Source organism: Lissotriton vulgaris, chromosome 2_1 (genome assembly GCF_964263255.1).
Source record: "Lissotriton vulgaris chromosome 2_1, aLisVul1.2, whole genome shotgun sequence".
NCBI classification, from domain to species: Eukaryota; Metazoa; Chordata; class Amphibia; order Caudata; family Salamandridae; genus Lissotriton; species Lissotriton vulgaris.
Window position 1 is genome coordinate 319,155,157 of NC_141687.1, and position 22,139 is coordinate 319,177,295.

A 22,139-nucleotide genomic window follows, 5' to 3' on the forward strand; every position below is an offset into this window, starting at 1 on the left:
AGTTTCTTATGCAGATAAAATGCCATGCATCATACACTAATCAGGTAGTTTGTTATGCAGGAATAATGCAATGCGTAATACTCAAATCAGGTACTCCGTTCTGCAGAAATTATGCAATGTGTAATACGACAGTCAGGTACTCTGTTCTGCAGAAATTGAATAATGTGTAATACACTCAGGCCCGGTCACCGGGCCTTACGCTGTCTCTCCGCCTCTCCTTCTGACTTACAGTCAGCCTCGCAACAGTTGCCCCCAACACGGGTACAATGGAATCCAAAGTGCAGCTCCGCACTCCGGCCCCCTGTACTGCTACTCCCTTGGCAATACGGGCCGTGATACGAGCCGAAGCAGAGGCTTGCGCTGCCAACACGAGAGAGAGGCCGAGAGTGTCTCCCTCCGAGCCTGCGCCCTGCACCAGGAGTCGAAACAAATTACCTGGGGGGCGAGAACCCTCTCTCCTCTCCTCGTCCAGTGGCTGGGCCATCAATGCAGCTTTGTGAATTGGCACCGGCGGCTCGCGAAGGCAACTCAGCTCCTCCGGGACTGCCGGTCCGGGCCGCTTCAGTTACTAAGATCTCAGGCTGCCACAAAGCACATGCACACAGCGTCGGTGAGTCTTCCTTAAGCTTCGAGTGCACCATCACTGGCCACTCCACACATAGGTCTCAGGCTGCGCGAAGATCACGTGCACATTGTCACTGAGACTCACTTTAACTCCGGTGCACACAATAACAAGGCAAATCCTCACAAAGTTCTCATGGTGCACAATGCACCTGCACACAGCGTCGATGAGATTCACTTGGATTCCTGTGTACACAATAACAAGACAAATCCTCATATAGGTCTCACGGTGCACAACGCACACGCACACAGCGTTGATGAGTCACGTGGATTCTGGTGCACGTGAAGGGGTTCAGGGGTAATAGCTACTATTTCTTCATTGCAACAGTGCGATTGGTGGCCAGGGATCAGAACTCAGACTATTGGCTTTGTCTTGAACTGCAACATCTGTAAACAAATGCCACGCTACACCATCACAAGACCCACGCAGGTCCAATTGCTAGACAGCATCAGACTGCCCAATTGATCGTGTCATGTCACTGGACCACTGTGGCCCCTCAAATTTTAAGGTGGCTTAAAAAATATATCTTGGTGGCAGTGGATCCATGCTCAAGCTTCCTATAGGTATGGCCTCAGCACTCCGCTGGTGCTCAAAACTGTTTTGGAAAGATTTGCAAGTCCATAACAGGAGATACGCAATCAACCTTACACCCTGACTGTGGCTCCTCGCTTGGGCTGACAAAGAGGCCATGGAAGGGATGGACCTAGTAGTGCGGTACTCCTCTACAACTCCATCCTGAGGGAATTAAGGTAGAGGAGAGGAAGGTCTGGGGCATAGAGCAATCCTTAACAGCTAGGGTATTAGGCGGGGTGTTAGTGGGGTCAAACACTTATATGGATTCAGGGGGCAATACACACCCAGCCAAGAAGCTCTCTAGGAGGTGTCATTCCATTTACGAATGTGGGAAGCTGATCATTAATGTGAAGGCACAGTGGCTGATGAAAACCATTCTGTATCGATGATCGTTTGGCTGTTTTACAGGAACTAAAGGAACCAAACAAACAAACAAAGATTCTGTCAAAGTGAACCAGGCCGCCACTGGGAAGTCGAGGTAATCACAGCAAGACCTGTCTGAATCCCAAAAGTCGGTGATCAGCAGTGACTGGACTGTGCCATCCCTCTTAATCTTAAATTGCAGTATATACTTGTAGTGCTATCTATTGTTGTTTTCACTACTGATCTCTACTTAACATGAACAGGTGGAGAGTGGGCCCTGGGGTTGTTGTGGGTACTTAGGATACATTCCTCTCAAGGGCGGAATCCGCCCTGATACATGAAATACAGCTTATGAAACGAAGATTATCGTTAGAGCCACTGCAACCTTTGGTCAGTTTTGTGTCTTTGATCCCCCCAGAGAGTACTGTTGATAACAGCGCTGCCCTATCAAGCAGCTCCACTACTCCACCCACTTTGCTCCCAACGAATCCAGAAACTGCTGATATAGCAACGCATCATCAGCCTCAGTCCCCTGCGTTCCCATGGTAAATACAAGAAGCCATAGACAGCCTCACTGTGGGGTACCACCCTAAAAAAAGGAAATGAGGCCCCCCCAAGCCCACAAAATCGGCATTTAAACCTAGTGCACAGAAGGTGGGTGATAATGGGAGCGTAGCTAGCATTAATTACAGCATATCCCCCAACAACGTAAGGATGACCCTCAGCACACCCGTTGTGGCAGATTTAACCACCTGCATGCCTGAGGATGGTTTCCTCACCCAGATTGGCAATACACTTGCAGTTTTGATCAACCCACTACTAGATAAATTGACCCAGATAGAGGGTAGGCTGACAAAAATGGAGCAGACTTTATTCAGTGTCAAGATAACCAACACCCATACTAATGAGGAAAACGGAGAAGGACTGGTCGCTCAGAATGAGAACCAAACATGTACTAGGGACTGCGCTGACTCTCCGCCATGCCCCGCCCCAGCTACAGTGCCAACCAGGTCCCATCTATTCCTGAATAACACCAAAAGTGGTACTAATTCCCATTGCCCTTCACTTGTAGGGGATGGAAGTCCCAGAGTGTCTCTAAGTAGGAGTACCAGCTGCACCCCACACAATCACAACACGCTGCATCTGCCTCGGGATGCTACACCATATACGGTGGTTCTGGCTAATGTTCCAGTCATCTAGCCTGCGGCACAGGAACACTGGTCTTCACCGAGGAATTGGGCACAACATCTTTTGACAGCTAGGACTGGCATCAAGCAATAGCTGTTTTCCAATTTCACAATGGTTTGTAGGGTACCATGGATTGGTAGTTCTCACAAATCTCTACCAGAGGATTGTATGGTGTTAAGCTTTGGGTCCCCAGGGTTGGTCCAACATGTTCTGGATAGGGCTGGAAACCTCCAAATTAAGGAGAGGGATATCGACATCTTTCCCGTGGGCTTTTTCTACCAACCGATCACAAACCAAAGGAGCATAAATGCGGGGTTGGTGCGCCTCACCCATGGAACACCAAGCTATTCAATCCCTACATTTAACCACTATGGAGTGTTGAACTCTCTGGTCGATATAGATTGACTTGAACTTGGTACCAACCCACTCTCTCAAGGCACAAATAATCGCATGGGCGTCCCGAAGGATGGGATTGCATCCTAACATCCTTCGACCAAAACATCAACCATAAATGGGAAAAACAGTCATATAGAGGTAGGATATGAGGAGATTATTTCAGGCAGGTCGGGAAATGTAGAAGAAGTGGTGACCGTGAGTAGTGTAGCAGAAGAGGGCCGCCCATACTTCCTGCCCTGTACTGAGCCCCAAGAAGAGGTTATCAAGTTTAATGATGGAATCATCCAAGGGGCAATGGACTACACTGTTAACTCCAACTCTCCTGATGTATCTAAAATGTCACTACCTGGTTATGGCTAACCCAATCTTTTACTGGCAAGTTGGAAAATTGCTGGTTTCTCCACTAAAAGCCACTCCTCTGAATGGTCAACATTTATTGATAAATATGATGTCTGGGTTTTTCAAGAAACCTGGGCGCTTGACCAAATATGTCACCCAGGTTTTTTTTTATGTTTTCAAACCGGCACAGAAGGGACAAAGGGGTAGATCCAAAGGGCGTCTAGTTATTTGGGTTAAACAGAACGTGAGATACACAGTAGAGGAAATTAAGATCGGCAGTGCGGACCTCTTGGCCATAAGACTTTGGATGGGTAAGGTTTTGAACATATTGTTCATTAATGTATATGTAAGAGGGACACCTGGAGGCAAAGAGTCAAGTACAGTCACAACACTGAATGGGGTACTGGATAGGCACAGGTGACATAGTAGCCTGATTATCGTCAGGGACTTCAATTGCACTTTCAAGCCCCTTGACTGTGAAGATGGCAATCTGAGTAGCGAGGAGGATGCCACAATGGGACATTCCACTGCTTGATCTACCACCTATCGAAAAGTGGACTGAACTGGCACTTCAGCTGAAAGAGCTGTGCCTAGAACGCGGCTTAAGGGCAGTGAATGTAAGTACACGGTCCGATAGGCGGGGTATACACACCTTTGATAATGGCACAGGAAGCAGTAGGATTGCTTATATCTTAGTTTGGAACTATGGTCGTCTCTACAGAACATGGAAGTTCTTGACGGCGCAAAAGTGACCATAACCCATTAATATTGATTATACAGGTCCCAGGCTTACCTAATCATGAATCTCAGGAAATAGTAAAAGCCGTAGCAGAAGTGGAGTCCACCAATGATTGCAGGAGAGTCAAATGGGTTAGTGTTGCAACCAATGAAGGGCGTCTAAGACAGATGGAGACTTTGGTTGAGTGTTCACAGGTAAATATCCAAAATTGTGACACTCAAGAGGACATTAACTTAAATATTTTGCAGGTCCACAATGACTTGTTCTCCAAACTCAAACCTTATTTTGGGAAGAAGCCAAAGAAACTGGCAAGGAAGTTAAATCCAAAGGCAGCCCCTTGGTACAACAAATTATGTAGAGAGGCATACAGGAGATTAGCGATAGCAATCAGACTAAGGAATAAGGAAGAGATTAGAGAGGCAAGGGCTGGATATAAACAAATTCTACTACGAGCCAAACAGGAATGGGATGACCAACATTGGCAAAATCTGCTCGGCGCTAGCCAAGAAAAAAACATGGCTAATTTCTGGTACCTAGTCAAATGGGGTAATGGCATATTGAAACCACTTCCCATCTATCACGTTGCACCAGAAGTGTGGACCTCCCACTTTGAGGCCCAGTTTGCTGTCAGCAGTGATGGTATAGCGCAATTACCAAAACCTAATACTACTACTACCTAGAACTTTTCCATACAAGAGGTTGAAAAAGCCCTTAAACAAATCCCGAAAGGTAGGGCACCTGGATTGGACTGCATTCCAGTGGACCTGTTCATGCACAACAGTGATAAGTGGGTGAGTTACATTCAGACCCAAGCTAATGCTATAGCAAGTGGAGCCCCCACCCCGGAGATGTGGTCAGGAGCTGAGATCATCCTGATCTTTAAGAAAGGGGATCGATCGAAACCTGGCAATTATAGGCCCATAAGCCTTATTGATTGTATTCAGAAGATCTTTGCCAGGCTGGTATTAAGGAGAATCCAGACATGGATGGATGAAATGCGCATTTTATCACCCATGCAGGCTGGGTTTCGGCCACACACAGGCACTATCGACCAGGTTCTCAGGTTTGTGATCATCTACTGGAGGGTGGTGATCTTAGGGGGCAGGTTGCTATTTGCAGCCTTCATTGATTTAAAATCGGCATTCGATTTGGTGCCCCGAGAAAAAATGGGGAGCGCTTTTATGATATAGGGATGCCGCCAGAATTGTTGGCCGTTCTAATCACCCTGCATAATTCAAATTTTGCTCAGGTGTGCTGGGGTGTGAATGGGGAAGTCACAAACACGTTTCCCATCGCCAAGGGGGTACGCCAGGGGTGTGTTCTTGCCCCGACCCTGTTGTCCCGGTTTATTAACAGGGTCGTGGAATACTATTCGAATCACCCAACAGATGCTCCATCTTTAGCTGGTCCGAAAATACTATTGTTATTGTTCCCGGACGACACTTTAATACTATCAAAGACCTAGAGAGGGCTGCAGTTAGCCCTCACTAGGTTTGAGGAGTTTTGCCACGACCATGACCTTGAGGTTAATGTGGAGAAAACAAAGTTCATGGTTCTCCACAACCGAAAGGCCACCAAAGGGAGGGTTTTTGTGAACAATGTACAGCTAGAGCAAACTGACATTTTTACATATTAGGAGTAACTGTGGAGAAGTGTGTCTCAATGATTAGAGCGGCAGACCCTGATGCAGAGGTCTAACCCGGGACCAGGGTTCAATTCCCCGCCTCGGCGGTCTTTTGCTCAAAATTCCACTGACCTGATAATTCTCGCCTCGGTGCCTATTCCAATCATGAAGTCCCACTCTGCAACTCTGGGCAATAGCTTGCTTAATCTCCACGATGGCTGCCTTTCCGTGAAGCTCCTCTACGCGGTCTCCTGACGGCGGCGGCCGAGATGTAAGCCGGCATTCCAGCTCCCCACATCCGTATGGATCCGAACACTGATGTCGCCCTAACCATCTGGGTGACTTTGGGGAACGCGGGGACGGCCTGAGGAGAGTGTACGGCGGAGGAGAATCGGGGCCTTCGGACCTCGGCGCCATCTTCTCTTTCTGCGCCAGATTGCTGGTGAGTGCCGCGCGGGGCCTGGTCGCTGGGCCTTCGCCCCCTCAGTTGTCTGCTGCGGTGTTTCTCGCGCGCCGCCTGTCAGTCTCGGGCTCCCGGGTGGGGGCTGCTGGTCCCCGATACGGTCGAGGTCTTTTGGCCTGCGGGGGTGCCGGGACCGGGACCTCGATTTTCGGGCCTGGGCCGGATGCTAGGCGGCGGGCGGGGTCGCTCGCGGTGAGGCAGCGGGGGTTTGCGTGCTCGGGGGTCGGGTGACCGTAGGGCGCCGCTGTGCGATTTTTCGGCGGCCCCGCCTTGTAAACACTCGTGGTACCATTGGACCCCTCCATTCCTCCTGCTCAAGATAGACGGGAGAGGGCCGCTCCCCACCCCACCATATTCTGAGGGTGCATTTTACACGTTGAGCCGTGCATCGGACCCTGGGACTGCGGTGACTGCCCCGGCCCTCATCATTCTAGGCCGGCGCTGCCCGGTCGCTGCACCTCTACTGTTGGTGGACTACGCCGGCGCTTCCTGGCGCTTGATTCTGCTCGGCTGCTCTCCCATTTTGCCGAACCACCGACACCGCCACGCCCGGCACTGCTTCACCACACGGGCGACCGTGAGGATGGGGAAGAGAGATCCCAACCAGAGGAAGCTCAGCTTCGACAAGACTCCCCATCTCTCCGCGGACCCTCCGCCTGGTTCGGCGGCCGGGGCTTCAAGCGCTACGGACTTGGGAGACGCGGCGGCCATGGTCACCACCATGATGGGTGAAATGCGCGCAGGCTTTAAGGCGCTCGACACCCGCTTCGACAGCCTGGAACAGAAACTGGCGGACATGGGCACAAAGGTACAGGCCCATGACAGAAGGCTTGATGTGGCTGAATCGCGAATATCAGACATTGAGGATGGTGCTTCGAAATCACTTAAGAGACTGGAACGGGTTGAAAAAATATTGAAAGACGTGGCCATTCAAAACGAAGATTTGGAAGCGCACAGTAGGCGCAATAACATTTGAATCCTTGGCGTGGCAGAAACAACAGCCACGGGTCGATTCAACGTGTTTGTCGAAACTTTATTGATCGACCTATTTGGCAGAGACACATTTACAACTAGCTTTGTGGTTGAGCGCGCACATAGGTCTCTGGGGCCTAAACCCAAACCTGGCCAACTACCAAGACCCATTATCGCCAGGATCATGAACTTCCGTGACGCCGTGCTGCGCGCGGCGCGAGAGACTGGAGAAATACAGTGGCAGGGCAGCAAGTTGTCTTTCTTTCCAGACTTTACATTAATGGTACAGGAGGCACGTCACAAATATAACGGTGTCAAGTCTGCCCTCCGGAACTTAGGCCTGAAATACGGAATGCTGTACCCAGCTAGGCTGAAGGTGGATGTGAATGGTCGATTCCGCATTTTTGATTATCCAGCGGACGCCCAGAGTTCTGCCACACCTACAAAAAACAGGGATCGGCCGCAGCTGCCGGCTCTCCGCCCCACTCTCCACATCGAAACGACACACAGTCCAGTGCCGACCTTTTTGCCGAAACTGGCCAGGGCTGACTGCTCTACACTGACTCTATCTGCACCCTCGGTGAAAACACTGTAGTCTAGATGTGGATTTACCAATGTTCATTGACTAGGTCTCCGGTTCGGTGGCCGCCTGTTCGGTTGCCCGTTTGGAGTGGCGTTGCCACCCCCAATGGCACGGGCCATGTTGTTGCTATTTACTGGGCTTATTTCATTGCTTTATTTGCAGTTTTATTGTTTCTTTGAATCGTTATTGAATTTGTTATTTTGCACTATTGTTCAGTGATGGTCCAGGGATTGCCTCTCGTGGGGTTCTGGGAGGCTGGGAGGCGGGTGGGGGATGGGGTTTGTTTTATATTACTGGTCATGTGGATTAGCACCTAGCTGCGAGTATTGTTTGAGCATTCAGTCACACGCAAAATTGCTACAGACTATATTGACAATGGAGATATGGCCAGGATAGGTCTACAGTCTGGCCCTTTCAAAGTGACCTTGATGTCTTGGAATTTCCGGGGCCTGAATACCACAAGGAAGCGCAAACAGGTGCTGGCTTATGCGGCGCGACATGGGGTGGACGTCCTCTTTCTGCAAGAAACTCATTTGGTACAGCAGGACGTGGAATCGGTGGCTAGAGGATGGGGGTCACACAGAGTATTTTCCTGCATAAGTAGGTTTGCTAGAGGCTCAGCGATTCTTATACACAAACGAATCCCGTTTGTAATGACTGGCAGCAAGGTGGATGGGGAGGGCAGATTTGCACTTGTTATGGGAGTACTGTTCGGGTACAGGATTGCTCTGGTGGGTGTATACGGTCCGAATGTGGATAACCCTGCTTTTTTTCAGGATCTACAGTTAACACTGCTTCACTCCGACATTGACCTGTTAGTTCTGGGAGGGCATTTTAACATATTGATGAATCCCAACAGGGACAGCACTTCCCCCTCTCCTGACTGCAAGCCTAAATCACGTGCTGTGCTGGCAGAAATGTGTTCCCACTTCTCCCTAGTGGACATTAAGGCTAGATTGCACCTCAACACTCCAGCCTACACGCATCACTCGGGCTTCCACAACACCAGCACTCGAATTGACTATTGGCTCCTGACCCCGGGTGTCGCGGGTTGGGTTGTAGGCCTTTCCACGCTGCCTCACACTCTTTCAGACCACTCTCCCATTGTTTTGACCCTAGAGATTCCCAGATTGGGAGGTTACGAACGGCAGTGGCGATTTCCTGGCAGGGCTCTACTAGACCCGACTTTCAAAGAAGACATACGCACTGCTATCGATGACAACTTTGACATTAACACCGGCTCTGTCACCTCCTGGTCCAGCTATGGGAAGGCTTCAAGGCCACATTACGCGGGGTTTGCATCACTAAGAGCGTGGGTTCCTTGCGAGAGATTCGCTCCACCCTGGCTCGAATTGAGGCGGATATCCTTAAGTTGGAGAAGGAGATTCGTGAGAATCCTTCAGCGGATCGTGAGGCTAAATGCCTAGAATTGCTTTTGGAGTTTCGGGACACAGCGGACAGAGAGGTGAAGTTCATGGGCAAATACTACACAGCGCGACAATACGGTGAGGGAGATAGGTCAGGCAAACTGTTAGCGCAAATGCTTCGCCCACCACGCCAAGCTGCTTGCATTACGGAGATACTTGATGCTCAGGGAACACAACAACACTCCGCCCCCGAGATATCCAACACTTTCCTGTCATATTACAAGACCCTCTGCACTCCACACTCACAGGGGAGCACTGCCACCCGGGTTCTTATTTGAATGAAATCGCCATGGTGTACTTAGAAAAAAAACATGCAGGAGTTTTTGGCCATGCCCATTACTCCGGATTTTATTAATGAGGCAATCGATTCTTTGCGTAGCTCTTCTGCTCCCGGCCTTGACGGCTACACTGCTGACTTCTACAAAGAGTACAAAGAAGAACTTGTACCTAAACTGGTCGAGGTGTACGCAGAGGCATTGGAGACGGGCATTCTTCCACCCACACTCAGGGAAGCGGTCATTGTTTTACTCCCCAAGCAGGGCCGCGACCCTCCGTTATGCAGCTCATACAGACCCCTGTCCCTCTTAAACCTCGACTACAAAATTCTGGCCAAAGTCCTGGCAATTCGATTGGCACTCCTAGTGGAAACTATTATTTCGCCGGCACAGTCCGGATTTGTACCACACCGCTCCACTTCTCTGAACCTTCGGACACTATTTTCGGTCTTACACAGAATAGAACCCTCCCTTTTTTCTGTCTATTATGAGGAGAATGGGGATGCTTGCTATGTTTGTGGCTACGGTCGAGTTACTGTACTCGGCAGGGCTGTCCGCTATCCCCGCTACTGTTCATTATTGCGATGGACCCCCTGGTGCGACATTTACAGGAGAAACATCTACACCGTGGTCTCCAGTTTCGCACCGGCCCCCTGCTAATCTCGTTATATGCCGATGACACAGTTCTGTATGTTCGCACTCCCCAATCCAACCTTGAGCCACTGTTGACGGAGCTTTCCCGTTTTGGCGACTACTCAGGTCTAAACTCGGGTCTAAAAATAAACTGGCATAAGTCAGTAATTTTCCTGCTCACCCCCTCCACCGTACAGTGGACTTGCTTGTTCCCTTTGGAATGGTGCACGGATTCCGTGAAATATTTGGGAATACATGTTCACCTTGACACGGTTTCCATTGTCCGACTGAATTACGGCCGCGCCCTAGATTTTTTAGAGGACAATACGGAGCGCTGGATTCGCCTCCCGCTGTCTATGGCTGGATGGATTGCCATCATTAAAACGATTGTTCTCCCCGGATTTTTGTATCTGTTTAACAATCTACCGATTCCCCTCACCAAGATCTTTTTCACCCAGCTCCGCTCCTCCCTTCTGTAGGAACCCACGCGTGTCCTGGCGCACACTAACACTCCCTTACGAACGAGGTGGCTTTGGGGTGCCAGATTTCTTTTTGTATTATTTGGTGGCGCAGTGCGCTTACGCGTACCCTTGATTTCACCCTGATGCCAGGATACCCCATCTGCGACCAGAGGCTGCCTTGGGGCTCCCTGTGGCCCTCTCCTCCGTCCTTCCTAAGGTCTTCCCCGGGACCCACAGGACATACAGCCTTTGTCCACTACTTGCTGGGCCTGGGACAAACTTCAACGCCTCTTGCTGCTTGAGAAGCTATACTCGCCTGCATTGCCATTGCCCAATACCCACTGGCTCCCCAACACAGGTGACTCGGTGGTACGTCGCACCCTCTCCAAATTCCAACTACACACTGTGGGTGACCTATTACCGAACGGGCATGCCTTTTCTCTCACTGAAGATCCCCGCTTCACTGACAGGACCTTCATGGACTCCTTCACACTGACTCGACTTCGTTTGATGCTTAGAGCCGAGTTCCCCACATTCCCGCTTCCTCCTGATGACACCCCTGCGCTCACATTCATAATACACCAGACTGGGGCGCATGTAGTGTCTAAGCTATACAAGCTGTGTCTGACCTTAATTCCCTCGCTCGACTCTAAGGTGCGCGCTGACTGGGAGGGCAACCTGGGCATTCCAATCACGGACAACCAGTGGGCAGCGTGCTGTGCCACCACTAGGGATGTGTCCATTAATGCCAGACACAAACTTATACATTTTAAATTCCTCAGGAGGGCATACCACACTCCAGCACTCGCTCACAGAATTGACCCGAGCAGACCGCACAGTTGCCCTAAATGCCACGGCCCGCAGGCCGACTTTTCCCATCTTTCCTGGACTTGTCCGAAACTACACACATACTGGCTACAGGTGCATCGGGTTTTAGGGGAGAAGCTTGAAATGGTTCTACAACCTACCCCTGAAATTGCGCTACTTGCCTATGTAGCCGAATTCCCGCGCCCACTACGGAAGTTGGCATCCATTGGCTTCTTTTTAGCTAAGCGTGAAGTGGCGCTGCTCTGGTGTGCTAGGGGTGCTCCTACTGTTCGCACTTGGCTTTGTAGCATGGCATTCTGCAATATGAACAGCGTTGAATATTCTGAGGCGGTTCCAACTGCCTCTAGGCCGCTAGATATCTGGGGACCATACCGGAAATACATTGCGAAAATAGCCCAATCTGTCAATTCCTTTGACCCTGCAGGGGTGGGATAAGCAGTGTCACCACAACGCTGGACAAATACTTCTGGCACTGTTTGGTACTGTGGCATGCCTGACTGACATCACTGGGCCATGTGGCTGTTAGCATTGGTTATATTATGTGTGCTCTCCGTGGCCGCACTGTGTGTTGCCTTTCTCACCATGAGGTACTGACCTCCTCTATGTGCCAATTGATAAGTGATGAATCTGGGACTGACAGACATGATGCTCCATTAGATATGTGCCTTGCTGTATTCAGGTCAAGATTTTGTGCTGACTAGTCTGCTCGATATTGCTCGCAACTTTACTGTCCTCCATCATTATGTATACCTACATGACCGCTTTTTCTTTATTTCCATTATGGTTTATCTTATACTTTCTCGTTTTCTGAAAAAGCAAAAATGTATTATCGCTATGTGTACATCAGACAGTTTGCAATCCCACTATGCTGCACCACACTATCGGCTTTATCATCTAACGCTTTTCATTTATGTAATGAATAACCCAATGTATGTACTGATTAGATTGCTACTATGTGTAATAAACAGATTTACAAAAAAAAGGATGCCTGGCCTCCACCTTGGGGGTGCCCAGGAGTGGACACCTCACAGGGAAAGCCAGGATGGGTTACACAGCGGTATTCGTACAAGCGCCTTGAGACCCTTGCGGGTAAGTAGTGCGCTATACAATTATCAATTTACATTTTGAAAGTAAATTAAAATGGAAACCCCAGATTAACAAGTTGGCTCTCAAACATGCCCAATGGGCAGGCGCCCTTGTGGAGGAGCAGAGACTGTCCCATACGAAACCAGTGGCTCCTGTACTGAAGATTTATAATTCATAAATTAGTACCTCAGTACTCTATGGGGCAAAACTATGGGGCTTTTCAGATTTAACACCTCTGATTGTAGCCCAGAACAAGTGTGTGGGAACTCTGCTTTCCTATCCCCATCAACCCTCCTATTGCCTCTTTACCTTGATTTGGGCTGTAATCAGCTAGAGGCTCCTCCTAAACTGTCTCTGTATGCCCGGGGATTGTTAGAAATCAGGCAGGCTGACACCTCATGTAAGATTTCATGGCTGACAAAGCTTAAAACCATCTTGAGCGACATGGGGATGAATGGTATATGGGAAAACCCTGAAGGCAACCCTCTTCCATCAAAGAAAGAGTTTAAGACCGCCTATTGGGACATGGTTAGGATGAAACGTTTTTTGTCCGCTATGAGTCCTACTCTGATGAGGGATTTCCTTGAGAGGAAACATGAGTACCATTACGAACCCTATTGGGATTATAGTACGGTTCCACTTGACAGGAAACTGTTTCATCAATACAGTGTGGGCTCACTCCCAATAAAGACTTTTACCTGCAAATGGCACCCCCTGAATGACGATATATGTAATACATGTCCGTCGCAGCGGGAAACCATAGCACACGTTCTCTTTGTCTGCCCAGCCTACAAAGCACCTCGTTACAGATGGCTCAAACCAATCTGTTTAAATCTTGGTACCAGGGAGCGTACAGAGGCACTAAGGATTTTAAGGACAGACACAAGCAAGCCCATAATAATAGCCCTTGTGAAATTCTTAGGCTGGATGTGAGCTATCCGCAGCAAAATTGCAAATGCTCGGAACGTAGCCAACATGTAAGGGGATAACTCCCTTATAATCAAGTTATTGTAGTTATATCTAAATACCTGTTAGTTTTTAGGACGATCTTAATAATGTTTTTATGTAATTGATCTTACAAATTTTCCACCTTTTGATTTGGAACTATGTTTCGTAGCAGGATGGATTGACTTTTGGTTTTTTTTGTAATTTTCATACTGGTTTTATTAATTTTAAAATATTTGTAGGATTAGGCTGCTGTAATTTTTAGTTTGTGATGGAATTTAACAGTACATAACATGAGTTCATTAATGTATTGTTGTCTTTCATGATTTGACAATCGAAATAAAGACTAAATAAACGTAAAACGTAAACATATCTAACACCAATAGACAATCTCTATATTAAAGAGAACAATCAATATTTGAAAAACTTACCTTATTAACACCTTCCAATCCCTACTCGAATTTATGAGTACTATACGACAAAAATTGGCACAGCGTAGTGTGAAAAACATTATAAACTACTAGACTTATGAACAGAAGAATATCAAGACACGTGAATATTATATGAACCAGCATACGTGGCGAAAAAGATCCAAATGGATTGTGGAACTGATATCATGACTTCCTTATATTGGAAAAGTCCATGTCCTGAGTAGGTGGGCCGTCTAGAAAATGTGAAAAGTCTTTAGGGTCAGTAAAGTAGCAATGCTTGCCATTGTCTATGATTCTGAATCTGGCAGGACCAACAAAGGAAAACTGAAAATGTGTGTCTCTTAACTTGTCATGTAGGATGAGGAAGCCTTTTCTAGTGTCGACTGTAGGTTTGGAGTAGTTCTGCGTGAAAATTATTTTGTGACCGTTCCAAGTGATCTGACGGTCTTTACGGGCAAAGCTGAGAATTGCTTCGGTATGCTGAAATCTCAATTGTTTACATGTGATAGGATGGGTTGTATGCCGAGAAGAAGAATTAAAAGTCGGAATTCTGTGTGCTCGGTCCAACTCTAGATTATGTAAGAATTCTATGCCTGTGATCTGAGGTATCCAGTCTTCCAGGAAGGCTATGCATGATCCTGCGGATTCTTCCGAACCTTCCGGAACACCTAGAATTCTAATGTTGCCTCTTCTGTTTCTATGTACAAGTTCCGCTATCTATTTTTTTAAGTTGATAGTCATATCCCTAAGAGATTTTAACTCTTTGCTGGCTTGAAAAGAAGCATCCTCAACATCACTAATTCTTTGTTCTGCGGTGGCTATTTTAGAAGTGATTGTGTTCACAACCGCCCGAATGGCAGTTAGTTCTAGGTGCATAGCGTCCGTATTTTCTTTGGTGGATTTAGCTAAATCATGAACATCCGCTAGCTTTTTGAGAATCATGTCCATCGTACTATTAATATCTGCTTTGGCCTTGATGGGAGAATCAGGCGGTGCAGGATTACCTTTTTTTCTTTTGTACTGAGTTTTGGCTTCCTTTTCTGCCATAGTGACTGTTAGACCCAGAATCCCTGGTTGGCTGAGGTATGTACCTTAGGCCAAGTAGGGACCCGCGTGCCCACGTCGGGGAAAGGAAAGTCACCTTCTTAGATAGCCCCTCTCACCCCCTCTGTAGCTTGGCACGAGCAGCCAGGCTAAACTTCAAGGCAAATGTGTAAAGTATTTGGAACCACGCTCACAATAACCCAAAGTTGACACCACAAATAGACTCCACACGAGTTTTATGAAAACGAGTATTCACTTTATGCAAAAAGATATACGATAAGACCACACGACATAAATCCAACATATGGGGTTGTGTACGATTTCTCCTGGCCAGTTGTTGGGCCAGCCAGCACCTTTAAGTACTGGCGGTATTATTGAGCACTTCTAAACATTCTTCTGTACTCCAAATATCATGTCATACAGTTGGTAATGCTAGAATCAGGCACTTTTGCCATGTAAAAATACTGTAAGACTTAGTGCAGCAATCAGACACTCTGCAATGAAAAGAATGCAATGCGTAACTCAACAATCAGACACTTTGTATGGTAAAATAATGCAATGCCTAATACAACCACCAGGTATGTTGTTATGTAGAAATAAGGCAATGGGCAAAACACTAATCAGGTAATTCGTTATGCAGGAATAATACAATGCGCAATACGCTAATCAGGTAGTTCGTTATGCAGGAATAATGCAATGCGTAATACTCAAATCAGGTACTCCGTTCTGCAGAAATTATGCAATGTGTAATACGACAGTCAGGTACTCTGTTCTGCAGAAATTGAATAATGTGTAATACACTCAGGCCCGGTCACCGGGCCTTACGCTGTCTCTCTGCCTCTCCTTCTGACTTACAGTCAGCCTCGCAACAGTTGCCCCCAACACGGGTACAATGGAATCCAAAGTGCAGCTCCGCACTCCGGCCCCCTGTACTGCTACTCCCTTGGCAATACGGGCCGTGATACGAGCCGAAGCAGAGGCTTGCGCTGCCAACACGAGAGAGAGGCCGAGAGTGTCTCCCTCCGAGCCTGCGCCCTGCACCAGGAGTCGAAACAAATTACCTGGGGGGCGAGAACCCTCTCTCCTCTCCTCGTCCAGTGGCTGGGCCATCAATGCAGCTTTGTGAATTGGCACCGGCGGCTCGCGAAGGCAACTCAGCTCCTCCGGGACTGCCGGTCCGGGCCGCTTCAGTTACTAAGATCTCAGGCTGCCACAAAGCACATGCACACAGCGTCGGTGAGTCTTCCTTAAGCTTCGAGTGCACCATCACTGGCCACTCCACACATAGGTCTCAGGCTGCGCGAGGATCACGTGCACATTGTCGCTGAGACTCACTTTAACTCCGGTGCACACAATAACAAGGCAAATCCTCGCAAAGTTCTCATGGTGCACAATGCACCTGCACACAGCGTCGATGAGATTCACTTGGATTCCTGTGTACACAATAACAAGACAAATCCTCATATAGGTCTCACGGTGCACAACGCACACGCACACAGCGTTGATGAGTCACGTGGATTCTGGTGCACGTGAAGGGGTTCAGGGGTAATAGCTACTATTTCTTCATTGCAACAGTGGGATTGGTGGCCAGGGATCAGAAGTCAGACTATTGGCTTTGTCTTGAACTGCAACATCTGTAAACAAATGCCACGCTACACCATCACAAGACCCACGCAGGTCCAATTGCTAGACAGCATCAGACTGCCCAATTGATCGTGTCATGTCACTGGACCACTGTGGCCCCTCAAATTTTAAGGTGGCTTAAAAAATATATCTTGGTGGCAGTGGATCCATGCTCAAGCTTCCTATAGGTATGGCCTCAGCACTCCGCTGGTGCTCAAAACTGTTTTGGAAAGATTTGCAAGTCCTAACAGGAGATACGCAATCAACCTTACACCCTGACTGTGGCTCCTCGCTTGGGCTGACAAAGAGGCCATGGAAGGGATGGACCTAGTAGTGCGGTACTCCTCTACAACTCCATCCTGAGGGAATTAAGGTAGAGGAGAGGAAGGTCTGGGGCATAGAGCAATCCTTAACAGCTAGGGTATTAGGCGGGGTGTTAGTGGGGTCAAACACTTATATGGATTCAGGGGGCAATACACACCCAGCCAAGAAGCTCTCTAGGAGGTGTCATTCCATTTACGAATGTGGGAAGCTGATCATTAATGTGAAGGCACAGTGGCTGATGAAAACCATTCTGTATCGATGATCGTTTGGCTGTTTTACAGGAACTAAAGGAAACAAACAAACAAACAAAGATTCTGTCAAAGTGAACCAGGCCGCCACTGGGAAGTCGAGGTAATCACAGCAAGACCTGTCTGAATCCCAAAAGTCGGTGATCAGCAGTGACTGGACTGTGCCATCCCTCTTAATCTTAAATTGCAGTATATACTTGTAGTGCTATCTATTGTTGTTTTCACTACTGATCTCTACTTAACATGAACAGGTGGAGAGTGGGCCCTGGGGTTGTTGTGGGTACTTAGGATACATTCCTCTCAAGGGCGGAATCCGCCCTGATACATGAAATACAGCTTATGAAACGAAGATTATCGTTAGAGCCACTGCAACCTTTGGTCAGTTTTGTGTCTTTGATCCCCCCAGAGAGTACTGTTGATAACAGCGCTGCCCTATCAAGCAGCTCCACTACTCCACCCACTTTGCTCCCAACGAATCCAGAAACTGCTGATATTATTATTATTATTATTATAGAGGCTTTTGTAACGCGCTCTGCTACTAAATAGTATAGTATCCTGGCGCGAAGAGAAAAAAGAAGGGGACAGATCACAGTAAATGCAAGGGAGGGGCAGCCTTTAGGCATTGGTGTTGAAGAGGTAGGTTTTTAGGCCTTTCGTGAAAGCCATGATGGAAGGGGCTGTTCTCAGTTGCAGAGGCAGGGTATTCCAAGCTCTCGCTGCTCTAACAGAAATGGATTGTCCACCAAGCCTGCTATATTTGAACTTTGGTACAGTCATTTGGTGGAGATTGCTTGATCTGAGAGGGCGATTGGGGGCATAGAGAGAGAATCTTTTTCTCAAATAGGTTGGGCCTGTTAGGTGGAGTGCTCGGTATGCTAACACAAGGATCTTGAATAAGATCCTTTGCGCCACTGGAAGCCAGTGAAGGTCTCGGAGTGGTTGGCGGACGCTAGATCTTCTGGGGATGTTAAACAGCAGCCGGACCGCAGCATTTTGGATGACTTGGAGGCGATGGATCAGATAGGCTGGGAGTCCGCAGTAGAGAGCATTCGCATAATCCAGTCTGGATAATATCAGAGCGCGAATGACCGTCTCCTTAGCTGATCGCGGAAGCAAAGGAAGGAATCTGCGTAGAGTTTTAAGAGTGGAGAAGCAGATTCCGATATAGCAACGCATCATCAGCCTCAGTCCCCTGCGTTCCCATGGTAAATACAAGAAGCCATAGACAGCCTCACTGTGGGGTACCACCCTAAAAAAAAGGAAATGAGGCCCCCCCAAGCCCACAAAATCGGCATTTAAACCTAGTGCACAGAAGGTGGGTGATAATGGGAGCCTAGATAGCATTAATTACAGCATATCCCCCAACAACGTAAGTATGACCCTCAGCACACCCGTTGTGGCAGATTTAACCACCTGCATGCCTGAGGATGGTTTCCTCACCCAGATTGGCAATACACTTGCAGTTTTGATCAACCCACTACTAGATAAATTGACCCAGATAGAGGGTAGGCTGACAAAAATAGAGCAGACTTTATTCAGTGTCAAGATAACCAACACCCATACTAATGAGGGAAACGGAGAAGGACTGGTCGCTCAGAATGAGAACCAAACATGTACTAGGGACTGCGCTGACTCTCCGCCATGCCCCGCCCCAGCTACAGTGCCAACCAGGTCCCATCTATTCCTGAATAACACCAAAAGTGGTACTAATTCCCATTGCCCTTCACTTGTAGGGGATGGAAGTCCCAGAGTGTCTCTAAGTAGGAGTACCAGCTGCACCCCACACAATCACAACACGCTGCATCTGCCTCGGGATGCTACACCATATACGGTGGTTCTGGCTAATGTTCCAGTCATCTAGCCTGCGGCACAGGAACACTGGTCTTCGCCGAGGAATTGGGCACAACATCTTTTGACAGCTAGGACTGGCATCAAGCAATAGCTGTTTTCCAATTTCAAAATGGTTTGTAGGGTACCATGGATTGGTAGTTCTCACAAATCTCTACCAGAGGATTGTATGGTGTTAAGCTTTGGGTCCCCAGGGTTGGTCCAACATGTTCTGGATAGGGCTGGAAACCTCCAAATTAAGGAGAGGGATATCGACATCTTTCCCGTGGGCTTTTTCTACCAACCGATCACAAACCAAAGGAGCATAAATGCGGGGTTGGTGCGCCTCACCCATGGAACACCAAGCTATTCAATCCCTACATTTAACCACTATGGAGTGTTGAACTCTCTGGTCGATATAGATTGACTTGAACTTGGTACCAACCCACTCTCTCAAGGCACAAATAATCGCATGGGCGTCCCGAAGGATGGGATTGCATCCTAACATCCTTCGACCAAAACATCAACCATAAATGGGAAAAACAGTCATATAGAGGTAGGATATGAGGAGATTATTTCAGGCAGGTCGGGAAATGTAGAAGAAGTGGTGACCGTGAGTAGTGTAGCAGAAGAGGGCCGCCCATACTTCCTGCCCTGTACTGAGCCCCAAGAAGAGGTTATCAAGTTTAATGATGGAATCATCCAAGGGGCAATGGACTACACTGTTAACTCCAACTCTCCTGATGTATCTAAAATGTCACTACCTGGTTATGGCTAACCCAATCTTTTACTGGCAAGTTGGAAAATTGCTGGTTTCTCCACTAAAAGCCACTCCTCTGAATGGTCAACATTTATTGATAAATATGATGTCTGGGTTTTTCAAGAAACCTGGGCGCTTGACCAAATATGTCACCCAGGTTTTTTTTTATGTTTTCAAACCGGCACAGAAGGGACAAAGGGGTAGATCCAAAGGGCGTCTAGTTATTTGGGTTAAACAGAACGTGAGATACACAGTAGAGGAAATTAAGATCGGTAGTGCGGACCTCTTGGCCATAAGACTTTGGATGGGTAAGGTTTTGAACATATTGTTCATTAATGTATATGTAAGAGGGACACCTGGAGGCAAAGAGTCAAGTACAGTCACAACACTGAATGGGGTACTGGATAGGCACAGGTGACATAGTAGCCTGATTATCGTCAGGGACTTCAATTGCACTTTCAAGCCCCTTGACTGTGAAGATGGCAATCTGAGTAGCGAGGAGGATGCCACAATGGGACATTCCACTGCTTGATCTACCACCTATCGAAAAGTGGACTGAACTGGCACTTCAGCTGAAAGAGCTGTGCCTAGAACGCGGCTTAAGGGCAGTGAATGTAAGTACACGGTCCGATAGGCGGGGTATACACACCTTTGATAATGGCACAGGAAGCAGTAGGATTGCTTATATCTTAGTTTGGAACTATGGTCGTCTCTACAGAACATGGAAGTTCTTGATCGGCGCAAAAGTGACCATAACCCATTAATATTGATTATACAGGTCCCAGGCTTACCTAATCATGAATCTCAGGAAATAGTAAAAGCCGTAGCAGAAGTGGAGTCCACCAATGATTGCAGGAGAGTCAAATGGGTTAGTGTTGCAACCAATGAAGGGCGTCTAAGACAGATGGAGACTTTGGTTGAGTGTTCACTGGTAAATATCCAAAATTGTGACACTCAAGAGGACATTAACTTAAATATTTTGCAGGTCCACAATGACTTGTTCTCCAAACTCAAACCTTATTTTGGGAAGAAGCCAAAGAAACTGGCAAGGAAGTTAAATCCAAAGGCAGCCCCTTGGTACAACAAATTATGTAGAGAGGCATACAGGAGATTAGCGAGAGCAATCAGACTAAGGAATAAGGAAGAGATTAGAGAGGCAAGGGCTGGATATAAACAAATTCTACTACGAGCCAAACAGGAATGGGATGACCAACATTGGCAAAATCTGCTCAGCGCTAGCCAAGAAAAAAACATGGCTAATTTCTGGTACCTAGTCAAATGGGGTAATGGCATATTGAAACCACTTCCCATCTATCACGTTGCACCAGAAGCGTGGACCTCCCACTTTGAGGCCCAGTTTGCTGTCAGCAGTGATGGTATAGCGCAATTACCAAAACCTAATACTACTACTACCTAGAACTTTTCCATACAAGAGGTTGAAAAAGCCCTTAAACAAATCCCGAAAGGTAGGGCACCTGGATTGGACTGCATTCCAGTGGACCTGTTCATGCACAACAGTGATAAGTGGGTGAGTTACATTCAGACCCAAGCTAATGCTATAGCAAGTGGAGCCCCCACCCCGGAGATGTGGTCAGGAGCTGAGATCATCCTGATCTTTAAGAAAGGGGATCGATCGAAACCTGGCAATTATAGGCCCATAAGCCTTATTGATTGTATTCAGAAGATCTTTGCCAGGCTGGTATTAAGGAGAATCCAGACATGGATGGATGAAATGCGCATTTTATCACCCATGCAGGCTGGGTTTCGGCCACACACAGGCACTATCGACCAGGTTCTCAGGTTTGTGATCATCTACTGGAGGGTGGTGATCTTAGGGGGCAGGTTGCTATTTGCAGCCTTCACTGATTTAAAATCGGCATTCGATTTGGTGCCCCGAGAAAAAATGGCGAGCGCTTTTATGATATAGGGATGCCGCCAGAATTGTTGGCCGTTCTAATCACCCTGCATAATTCAAATTTTGCTCAGGTATGCTGGGGTGTGAATGGGGAAGTCACAAACACGTTTCCCATCGCCAAGGGGTTACGCCAGGGGTGTGTTCTTGCCCCGACCCTGTTCTCCCGGTTTATTAACAGGGTTGTGGAATACTATTCGAATCACCCAACAGATGCTCCATCTTTAGCTGGTCCGAAAATACTATTGTTATTGTTCCCGGACGACACTTTAATACTATCAAAGACCTAGAGAGGGCTGCAGTTAGCCCTCACTAGGTTTGAGGAGTTTTGCCACGACCATGACCTTGAGGTTAATGTGGAGAAAACAAAGTTCATGGTTCTCCACAACCGAAAGGCCACCAAAGGGAGGGTTTTTGTGAACAATGTACAGCTAGAGCAAACTGACATTTTTA